This window comes from Coenobita brevimanus, chromosome 11, assembly GCF_032717465.1.
Source record: "Coenobita brevimanus isolate Jiangsu-jjx chromosome 11, ASM3271746v2, whole genome shotgun sequence".
In the NCBI taxonomy this organism is placed as follows: Eukaryota; Metazoa; Arthropoda; class Malacostraca; order Decapoda; family Coenobitidae; genus Coenobita; species Coenobita brevimanus.
Window position 1 is genome coordinate 9,775,713 of NC_136964.1, and position 12,595 is coordinate 9,788,307.

Consider the following 12,595-nt stretch of genomic DNA (forward strand, 5'->3'; position numbering starts at 1 on the left):
TCACTCATCCCTGGGTGGCATTACATGAGCAATAAACCCCAACCACCCCTTGGATATAAACCTATGCAGGTTCAATCTCACGCAGCACCTTAATTACCCACTAAACCACCAGATGCCATAATTTGGCTATATGGTTACCACCCAGCATAGCAAATGGTTTCTTGGTGTACAAGAAGCCATTTGGCTTGTCACTCAGTGTAGAGTTACCCTTAGGGAGAAGGAAGATGAAAGAGTGAAGGAAACAAAGAAGAGGGAATGTAAAGTCACCTGTAGGCAAAAGGATGAGGAAACAGGGCCGGATTAACCGTGAGCCACTTGAGGCACTGGCCTCAGGCCCACTGACTCTAAGGGGCCCTTAGATTCTAAGGATAAAAATAGTTAGCTATATATGCCATCAAATTTTGATGATATCATTGAAGAATTTTCTAGAAAGCTAGAAAAGTGTTTAAGTTACCAAAAGTTGTGGACTTTGATTTTTGAATAAACAATAGTAACATGCAATTTATTTATTTTTTTGTTCTTTTTACTTACTGTACATATAACTGTACAATAAGGGGTGGGGGTCCCCAAGCTGATCTGTGCCTCAGGTCCCTGGTAAGCTTAATCCGGCCCTGTGAGGAAAGAATGAAGGAAAGAAAGACAGAAAAGGAAGGAAGGAAGAGAGGAAGGAGCAGACACTCAAAGCAGCACTATGTCGAGTGAGTGGATGGTAAGTGTCCCCACTTAATAATAATAAAAATAATACAAATAATAATAATAATTCATTCATTCATCTAATCCAAAGTTGCCCTATGAGAAGCGTTGGAGCTCAGGGCTAGGCAAGTTGGTCCTGACATTTAACATTAGAGTGACCAGCCTCACTCATCCCTGAGTAGCACTACATGAGCAACAAACCCCAACCACCCCCTGGATAGTAACCTGCACCAGCTCAATTCAACTGAAGCGCCTTAATTACTCACTAAACCACCAGGCGCCATAATTTGGTTATATGGTTACCACCCAGCAGTATAAATGGTTTCCTAGTGTACAGGAATCATTTGGTTTGTCACTCAGTGTAGAGTCACTGTAGACAGAAGGAAGAGGAATGAAAGAAAGATAGACAGAAGGGGAAGGAAGTAAAGAAGGAAGGAAGAGAGGAAAGCGCAGGAACCCAAGAGCAGCACTATGTGAGTGGATGGCGAGCACCCCCACCCACCAAAATAAGTAATAATAATAATAATAATAATAATAATAATAATCTATCTATCTCTATCTATTGCCAGATGCCATAATCTTGTAATAATAATAATAATAATATTTTATCACACATACAGTACATACTGCAATTACCATCATCCTATCCAATATTGCCAGTTCATGATGTAGTGCTGTGGGATCCAAACACAAAGCAAGAGAAAGCATAAAATTGAGAGAACCGTCAACAGCATGGCCTGGGAAATAAACATGGAACCATTCACGCTTCTTTCAGTATTACATAATCCTGGTTTCATTTCATAAGCTAAGTAAGAATATTCAGGGAGTTGCACAAGCAAAATAAATGAGATCATCATCATCATCATCATCACCAACAAGACCTCCTTTCCCACCCTATGGAGGGGTGAGTTTGGGATTTAAAAAAAAGAAAGAAAAAAAAAAAAGTAAAAGACACTAATCAAATGTTGTCCAAATGGAATAGGCTATACTCCCATTTATTCACCATTCAAGCCCTTCAATATGGCATTTTCAAGAGATAATTCTTTACATAATTCCTTTCAATGCAATGGAGTCAAGTACATTTTACTCTTGCTGTCTCCACATTACAGTACTTTATTCTGTTTTCAGCCCAGGACAGACTTTTCAGAGGATGTAGGCTTCACGATTGATTCAATACTAGGATGTTCTAAGCTACATAAAATCATCTGGCATCTGGATGAGGTGGTTATAGGGGGTTAATATTAGTGTAGCTGTCTCAAAATTCAAGTGATAAATAGGTTGACTGTACCTGATTTGTGGTCATCAAGGATACCATCCTTGGAGTCCTCATACACCTCTGTCTTCTCTACCTCTCCATTTAGTTCTGTGTCTTCATACTGCTCCAAGGCACACTCTGAAACATGTCATCATCACCACCACTTCTTCTTCTTCATCTTACTTATCCATTTACTACAGTTGCACCAACGTGGAGTGAGTTCTACATCCTCATAATCCCCCAGGGCACACTTGGAGGCAAACTGTATGACCTGCAAGCTGCAATATCTTTAGATTTATAACAAGTGCTGCCTTGGAAGCATGGCTGAATGAGGTCTGGGTCAAAAAAGAGCATATGCCACTTCTGAAACCATAAAATGGCTGAAGGTTTTTGTCATCTAAACATTACCATGGCTGCAGGGTGGTCTCCTATGGCTTAAATGATCTGGGCTACAGTAAACTTGTCTACAACAACTCCAAATGAGTAATGAATAACTGGCTCCTGCCACTTTTTTTACAGACACAGTAACAGCATCCCTTTCAGAGCATAAAGACACAAAGTTCAGCAACTGGAGTCTTGAGCAATTAACAGTACACCCCAGCAGCATTTTGAATAACACAAATATCTCCAGTCACTTTCAAGAATTCTAACTTTTGCACAAAAAGCAGTTCATTACCCTGACCTGAGTCCTCTACCACTGGATCACCTGGCACATTAAAAAAAAAAAAATAAAAAAAAAATAAATAAAATAAAACTCAATTATCAACTACCATTCAAGCTGACTAAGAGATTGATGGGCAAGGTCATCTTTACCCAAGCCTTTTCACACTTACATCTGGAAAAGGGATCTGGATTGTACATTCTACTGCAGCTTGCTGCAGTCTAAGGAAATGCTTAAGTACCTTCTTTGTCACTACTTATCATTCTTTCTTTTTTGAACTTGTACTAAAAAATTTCATATATATAAAAAATATATACTGCTGCACACATTTTCACTGATGATTTACTGATGACTGAGAGTATACCCAGAAGCTGATATTATAGTTTCAAGAACATATGAAACAATGAGACCAAATTATTACTTGGCATACCATGTTCAAAAGATAATAGAATATATGGTACTGTAATTGTGTGAATCTACTTACCTCACACAACAAGTCTTAATTCCTACACACAGATTTCTCAGGTAGTTAGCCCATAAAATACACACATCCTAAAGTTACACAGAATACCAAATTAAGAAGCACACAAAGTACATGCTTCATAATTTATAGGAAGATTACATGTGAAAACACAAAGATAACCACAGGATGTGTCTGAAACAGATACAAGTAAAATATTAAACACTGCACATCAGGGAAAAAATGAAAAAAATCTGAAACACTGAGAACTACTATATGTATATTGGATTAATAAATGCATTATCTATTGCAATCCTGGTGTCATATTTACAAAAGCCTTTTGTAAGATAAAAATTACATAAAACAAGTCAGGGATCCTCTGTAATATGAAATATCAATCATATACATCCTACAGCTTACAAAAGTGCATAGCCACTCAGACTTTCCATAATGAAGTCTTCCATGAGGGCACAGCACAAGACCACTCACACTTCATGCAACCACCAAAGTGGCTAAAATACCTCTACATAATCATCTTAGAGCCAACAATACAAGAGTACAATCATCCTGACCTTCCTTAACAATGATGTCTTCCTCAAGTTTATATGCCCAGTCACACTTCTTGTAACTTTTGGGAGGTGGTGTGGAGTCTTCTAAAGCACTCCAATCCAATGGGGTGTCATCTGTGTCAGGGGTTACATGGTTAGTTTGCTGATACCCCAATACATACTATGTAGGGAGGTCAGTGCTCTGCCACAACAATAGGTCCTCTGATTAGCAGTGATGTATCAACCAACCATTAGTTTTTCTCATGAGTCACTTATTTTCTTTATCATTATTTTCATCATACCTGGTATTTGATTTATTCTGATACAATCTCTCTCTCTGCTTTGCAGCAGAGAGTATGAAGCCACTTGCAATAAAATTTATGGACTTTTAAGTTCTTTATGGTACATTAAATACAGTAAAACCTTGATGCACTGGACTTCAAATTTAGCAGACAGGATCCAATCAATTTAATTCACTTCAGTTGAAGGCTTTAGTGCTGTCTGATTTCAAATGTCAGCAACAGATCATCTATCACCTCTTCCTTAGTGACTTATTTTTGGAGTTTGCTAGTTAATATAACTTTGCTCATTATTCATTCAAAGCATGGCCTAACACAGAAGAGGACAGTAAGGTGTAATATGCAAAATGAAATGTTTATGAAAAGATGTTATGGAGCTTCTTTAAATGGGAATACAGGCCTATTGCTCCTTTTCTGTGACATCCCAAGGTGCTTTCTCTTCTAAAATCAATCGTGACATCCGAACTATGCAATGAGATACTACAATACACAAATATAAAGGCTCTGTTATCCTGAAATTTGGCTCTTACATCACTGCTAATCTTAAGTCCTTGAATACACCCAATATACATAACTACTGTGCAGTAATTCCTGACTTAATGATGATGAGTTTTGGTTATTTAAAGGAAAGTTCATCTTCCAATAGTAAAATCAACATATCAAGGAAGGAAGGAGAGAATAATGAAGTAGCTCCGAATCATCTCAAGCATGTCAAATTCAAACTAATGCTGTATTTAACTGTGATGTGGCAAATTGTATTTCATATTATAGGATGGTGTAACTACAACTGAACTGCAGCAATGAAAACAAATTAATTCCTTAGTGCAAATACTGTATGAGTAACCTGCCACAGTCCTTAACTACAAACCCTTATTACTCTTATGATAAGTAATGACATCTGAAAAAATTTACAGATGTTTCAATCCTATGATGTATTTTTCATTACACTATCTCCAGATGACTCTGCTCCACTTATGAATATCGTCTATGATTTAAAGGGCTAAGGAAGCCTATACCGACACTTCCACTCCAAAATACTGAATCTAAGGTAAATAAACCATTCAGTGGTAGCAAGAATATAGTAGAAAATACATTACTGGATTGCAGGGTTTAGCAGCAAAAATTCCACAAGTGCATTAGTATCTATCACAGTATTATTGTGGTGTATTAATAAACAGCAAAATACCATCCCATAACAATCCCTCTGTGGTGTAGAAGCCCCAAACTAAGCTATCATAATTAAGAACATTCATTCATTCATTCATTATCTAATCATAATTAAGAACACTTATGGTAATTACTAAATCAATAAATCATCACTGCAATTCTGTACTGTATAAAAAAGTACAAGAACAAAAGATACATAAGAAATTACTGCACATTTGCAAACTATATACCCTATATATCTACATTATTATACCCCTTATTTGTGCCAAGTTATTCAATACCGGTAATTCAATTAAATATCCTCTAACTTCTACAACCAAAGAGACACACTTGATGCTCAATTATATATGCCCCCTTACACCTATGTCATACCATTGTACTTCTTCCACTAAATATGAAAGTAGTGTTAACAGGAAAATCTCAATCCTCCTACTATTACGACATCATTTACTTACCATTACTCAAAATATTTAGTGATTTCAAGGGCAACAAAAATCACACTATTCCCAAGCCACAAATAACTATTCTAACAGTGTCATATTTCACAGATCAATACAGTGCTTACCCAGCTGAATGATATACACCCACATACTAACACTATTTGTTGTCATACTGATCTAATATACTGACAGGCCTATCAAAGTATTAAGCACTTGGATTTAAGAACATGAAATTCTAAGGTTAATGTTTCCATCATCATCATGATCACTCAGATCTCCTTTCCCATCCTAGGGCAGGGTGAGGAGTAGCAACGTCCAGACAGCCTAAGTCTGCCCAATTCACTGGGCCACACTTCCATTCACTCACCCAATCCTATTCTATTGCACCGTAACTCCGTAACTAACAACTGAATATTTGTGGCCTATCTAACCATCAACCTACCTCTCCCTGGACAATGTATTCTGTGCGGGTTAAGTTCAACAGAGTAAGTTCTGGGCATTTCTGGAGACTGAAGTATTATTAGAAAAACTGTAGTTGCAAACCCCCAGCACATATAGATGTAATCAGTTGTTGCTCTTGTGACTCTAGGCTAATCTGACTTGTACCCAGTGAACTATAGGCTGAAGCTGCCCTTTTCTTGCAGTTTCTGATCCTACTTTTGAGGGATAAGCTGAGTGACATTTGTATCACTTGGCAGAGGAGCACCACAGAAAGGCGACATCACAAGCATCAAACATGAACAGTGAAAGACATACAGCTAAATAAGCCATGACTGTGTACTGTGAGGGATAAAGATTATTGCATCCATCTGTAACTAATGAAACCGGGCGTAGGATGGAAGTCTCTGGTCCTTGCCTCTTAACCCTAATTCTCCATCCTGTGTGGTGAGGGTGTGAGTTGTAAGCTCCTTGTTGTCTTCCTTGTCAGATGTGTCTTCCATTGCTGAAGCTTCCTCTGAGAGTAGGTCAAGTTTAATATTAATAAAGTAGATATATTTATATCAACATACACAATATATATATACAGTACAGGTATACCTTGATATACGATACCCCTACATGCGATATCCCGGCTTGACGATGGGGGTAGAAATACCACCATACCCCACCTAATGATGGCCAAACCCTGGTTTAACGATGGGTTTTGATTTTTTTAACCGATTTTGATACTATTTTAAACTAAAACCGTGTGTTTAGGTTGATTTATAAACTGTTATTAGACTTGGATTAATGTGTCTTTGCCATAGGTGTCATTTTGGGGCATGGCTTCCTAAGCTTGATTTTTTCCAGATTTATATTTGACGATTTTCAGATTTTATTTGTTGGTTTTACAGAGTTATCTACAGGTGTTAGGCTTAGGTTAGCTTCTTTTACAGCTGTCAGGCCATTTAGATTTATTTTAAACTTGTTTTTGAACTCATTTGGGTGGGTTTAGAACTTGGTTGGGGGGGGGAACCCAAGGCTCAAAAACGCATCCCTATACATGTTAAATCTACCCCGATACAATACCTTGCCTTATGATGGGTTTTAACCTAACCAATTGCATTGTTAAACTGGGGTACAGTATACCTGTGTATTTTTTTTAAACATATACATTACCCTGTTCAAACTGTAAGGCCAAAGGGTAGGCTACTATAGTCCAGCACATTTTAGAGGTGAACAGTCTCCTTTCTCTGATGGCATTACATTATTTATTTAAAAAAAAAAAAAAAAAAAAAAAAAATCAGTAACCTCATTGGTCATCCCTCTGACTCGGGTATTCACTGCATATTAATTCCGTGTACAGTATATAGAATCCTTTACCTATATACAAAATGCATAACAAAATCACTGGCCTGATCCCAACTTCATCGCCATCATGACCCAAAGTAGACTACAAATATGTGTCCTAAGGACACAGCCTATGGTATGGAGGTAAAGCAGACACAGAACAGTGACATCAAAGAACTTTACAGCAAGTGGAAAATTAAACCAGATATGGCTCCTGTGGGTATGGCCAACTGTTTAAAGTACAGAAAACAAAGAGTGATATTACAGGACTAAACCTATGAATAAGTATACAATACAGTAGCAATAAAGACATGCTTCCTGAGGGTATAATCTACTGTGTAAAGGTGGCCATAAGACAGTGACATAAGAGATTTAAAGCAATATGTACATGGTTCAGAAGTCACATCTCCCTGGCAGTCACTCCTCCCAGCACTGTAAATCTTTTTTTCCACATACAGTATACGGTGTTCCTGTTTAATGCTTTAGTAGATGTGCATACAGAATCGGTGCATATGGAACTCAATACATACAATGGGATTACTAACTTGCCTTCATTCTAGTATTTTACTTTATTGATCCACTTCATATTATGAGTCAATTCCACAATTACTCAAAGAAAACTTTTAAAAATAGTACTGTACAGTAATTAAAAAGCTCCAAATTGATTTACAAGTGCCTACCATATGCACTAACTAGGTTAACTAAAACAGGAAGGTCCACCCACCTCCAACAGGCTTGGGTAAGGCACACCAAATCAGTCTGGACCGAGCATATGGACTCATGTACATGCGGTCCTCAAAGTGCAGCGAACACACCCTCATGGACAAGCGGTTGGCCAGCACATCCACATGCTTAAGGTCAGGTCTCTGCAGCAGATCACACCATAGTTTGAACCTGAAAAATAAGGTGTACTGTCATAAGCACAAATCTGCCAACAATATATATGTCTTACTTTCCACATTTTTCATTCCTGCTTGAACATCAAAGAGTATCCTTCCTTTTCATATTCTTTTACTGCTTGCGTCATACTGCACTCAGAAAAATAATTTGTGTACCATCTTCCATCACCACAGTTGGCAATGAAGTGTCTACCAAGCTTTGATCATAATACAGTGGTACATTACCAGAAATGGCCAAATGATTTGCATCATAGTTTGAACATCACAAATAAAGTGACTACAGTAATATCAGAGACTGAACTAACAAAATGTGTCATGTTTCCTTAACCACTTCACTGTAATGATGCCTTTCACATATTATTCTTGCTACCTCCATACTACAGTATTTTTGTAAGCACAGGATAAGCTTTGCAGGTTACCATAAAAGATAATTCCATTCATAAAGTATTTTTTGCTTCCAGCACTGCAGATAATTTCCAATGGGATAATGGCTGGTACATGTTAAAGAATATCCTAAAGTTCATGAAAATAATACAGGAAGTAATACACGGAAAATTTCTTAAATCTAATTCTAAAAACTGGCAAAATATGATTACAAGCTTTTACTAATACTGTACTGTATATCATACGTTAACTCCCCCAAAGCCTATTATAAATGGATTGTTTTTACCTGATGGAACTGGGCCATTCCTACAATATGAATGCAAAGGCACTGTCACATGCAATTCAGTAAGTCTTAGCTATGCAGCAGGAATGAGTCTCCCTTGTCATTAGTCAAGCAATCCTCCAGACTGACAACAACTGGCCATTACCTGAGCTGAAATGGGTTAAAAATCTTCACCAGATTTATATACAGATTGAAAGATAGATAGATATTGTTACTCAAGTACGCTTCCTCACCTCTCTTTATTCTTAGGGAAGGAATGGAAACTAAGCTCTGGGTTGTCACTCTTATTGGACGTACAACCAAAGGCCTTGCAGGTGCTGCCTTTTGGCATACTGCCTTGATTTGTGATGTTCTCTCGCTCCACCTGTAAAATGATACACAAAATGAACTGACTAAATACTAAATGAGGCAATGGCACCAAAAAAACTGTAAAGACACCCTCTAATTCAGCCTTAACCTTAATATATCCATCAGCCAATCCTACGTTGCCCCATGAGGAGCATAGAAGCCCGGGGCTAGGCAAATTGGTCCTGACATTTAAGATGAAAGCGACCAGCCTTACTCATCCCTGAGTGGCATTACCTGAGCAATAAACCCCACTCACCTCTTAGATATAAACCTTCATTGGCTCAATCTGATTGGAGTGCCATAATTACCCACTAAATACCAGGCGCCAAAATTTGGTTATATGGTTACGACTCAGCACATTAAATGGTTTCCTGGTGTACAGGAAACCATTTGGCTTGTCACATAATGTAGAATCACCCACAGGCAGAAGGAAGAGGAAAGAATGAAGGAAATATAACCTATCCCAACTTCTATAACCTGACACAAAAACCTCAATTTCATTGTAACTTACCATTTTCCAGTATCAAAACTCATTTCACACCAGATAAACCATATTCATATACAAAAGTACAATACTTATTCAACATAAATAAAACACATTCATCTTACAGTACTTTTAACCTACCATTACTCTTTTCTGGCACATGACAAACATGAAAGATAGTCAATGCAAAATATATATATATATAAAGAACCATATACTGTATTATTCACTCATCATTACCTATAATACATGTAACCGAGGCATAAAACATCAGTATTTCATTCTAGCGTACTACCCACTGATAAAAAACTAGAAAATGGAGCTACAGCTAAAAATTTACATTACTTTTGCAGGGTCATGATGAAATTACTGATGTTAGAGATGCAGTGACATATAAAACATTAATCACCTCCGTTCAATTATTACTTTCCATTACCCATGCTTAAAACACCAATTCACTCACACACACGTTTATTCATACACAAAAATACAATATGTACTTCACAAGGTCCATGTCTATTGTGGGTTCTGCTTTCCCGGGGTACACAGAACAAATATCCTGTAAATTGGAGTATAAAACATCTCCATTCTTTCTTAAGTTACCATTACCCGGTATCAAAACACGAGAAATAACAATCAGGTCTAATAATTCACAATCATTAAGCCAATATTTACTTTTCCGGGGCCATGTCTACTGCAGTTTGAGCTCTCCCGGGGAACATGACTTACCGGAGACGAAGGAACACCCTAGCAAGGAGAATAACACGAAAACCGTCCTCTCTTGCAGCCTCACATGCGCATTTCTATCTCCAACCTTCACCTCCAGATGGCGTTGGCGGACAGGCACTTTTTATTATAGTTTCCCCTGTAACATCGCTTACTTATACTTTTTGGGTATTTCGAAAGTTAATTTTAAGTTTGAAGACCTTAGAGTTATGATCTAGAAGCTACTGTATAATAGTAAGGAGAATATTCTGTCCCTACTTCAAATGGAATTGCCAAGCTTGAGCTTTTTAGTCGAGTTCCCCCTTGATTCGGCTTTTGAGGGAGGCCTATTAAAGATACAACCGTCCTCATCAGCAACCATCAAGAGGAACGTTGTTTATCACCAACCATCAAAGAGGAATGTTTCTCATCACCAACCATCAAAGTAGAACGTTTCTTATCATCAACCATCAGAGGAACGTTTATCACCATCAAAGAGGAACGTTTATCGCCAACCATCAAACAGGAACGTTTCTCATCACCTTCAAGAGGAACGTTTCTTATCACCACCCATCAGGAGGAACATTTCTTATTACCACCCATCAAGAGGAACGTTTCTTACACCACCCATCAAGAGGAACGTACGTTTCTTATCACCACCCATCAAGAGGAACGTTTCTTATCACCACCCATCAAGAGGAACGTTTCTTATCACCACCCATCAAGAGGAACGTTTCTTATCACCACCCATCAAGAGGAACGTTTCTTATCACCAGTCACCAAAGAGGAACGTTTCTCATCACCAACCATCAAAGAGGAACATCTCTTCATCAACCATCAGGGGAACGTTTTTTATCACCAACCATTAGAGGAACGTTTATCACCAACCACCAAAGAGGAACGTTTATCTAAAATCTACCTATCACTGCAAACGGATGAAATTTAGTAACTATTATGGAAGGTATTCTAGTGAAGTTAGGAAGCTTGCTAACACCTCTTCTTTACCGATTTATTTCAGATTATGCTTCGTTACCACATTCTGGTGTGCTATACATGCAGCCTATGTCGATATTGAAGAGACATAAGAAGCAAACTAGGGAATATAAATGGGTAGTTTGGAAATAAATAGTTAAGGAGGAGGTGCTAGCTTCCTTTCCCGACGAGAATGTGGGCTAAGACTCGGTAAGGAAGTTCCTTAACGCCGTTCTCTTGGTGATTTTGGTCCGGATATGGCTGGTTAATATCCGTTTGTATGTTATTTATGCAAAGTATGGTGACATTGGAATTTGGAATTTTTAATATGGGGAAATGAATTCTTCTAGCTAGACCTTGACAGATCATAGAGCTCTGCTAGAACGCTACCTCTCGCAGCAGGGCAGCTACCCGGGAGGGGCGCGAACTTTCGACCCTTTGGTCTCTAGTCAGGCGCTCTACCACTGATCCACCCTGTCCCCAGCGGAGACATTAGAAGGATTTATGTAACATGGAAGAGAATAGTTAGCTGCATTAAACTTTGGAAAAGGTGTTAGGGACAAGGGAAACCTTTAACAGTTAAGAGGAGCTGGGCAGTAAGGTGTATTACAGAAATGAATCACTTAGGAAAATGTGTTACGTAGCTGAACACCAGGGGAACCTTTATTGGTCCTATTACATCATTTTGTGAGGGGAGCGATGACTCATCTGGTCCATTTTTTTTCCGAACCATATTCACTGACTGCACCTGAAACTAAATCTGGAGGCTCCTCTGGGGGACCACTCCAGCGGTAATGAGAGAAACATTGTAATTCAAATTCGTAATGTAAACTTAAATAATCCTAAAAAAAAAAAAAAAATAGTCTCTATTACCTGCACAGGCCTTAAATCATATTTTTTTATCATTATTATTCTATTGTACGACGTAAGAAGTAGATTTTCTTATAGCCAGTACCTTAATATCATTTATTTAATAAAGATTAAGAATAAAGCACTTGTATTATTCTAAATGAAAATCAATTATGGTGAACATATATGGCTCGGACAAATTACCATAGTTATACATATAGTACTATTCGTTTTCTGTGGTTGCTTTCGATACAGAAAACGTTATAGAATTAGATGGGTGACTTAGAACTTTTTCTTCATCACTGTTGTTGCACGAGGCTCATCCATACTTAAATTCAGTAGACTGCAGGCTGTATGTGCCCTTACTAAAGTCCACCA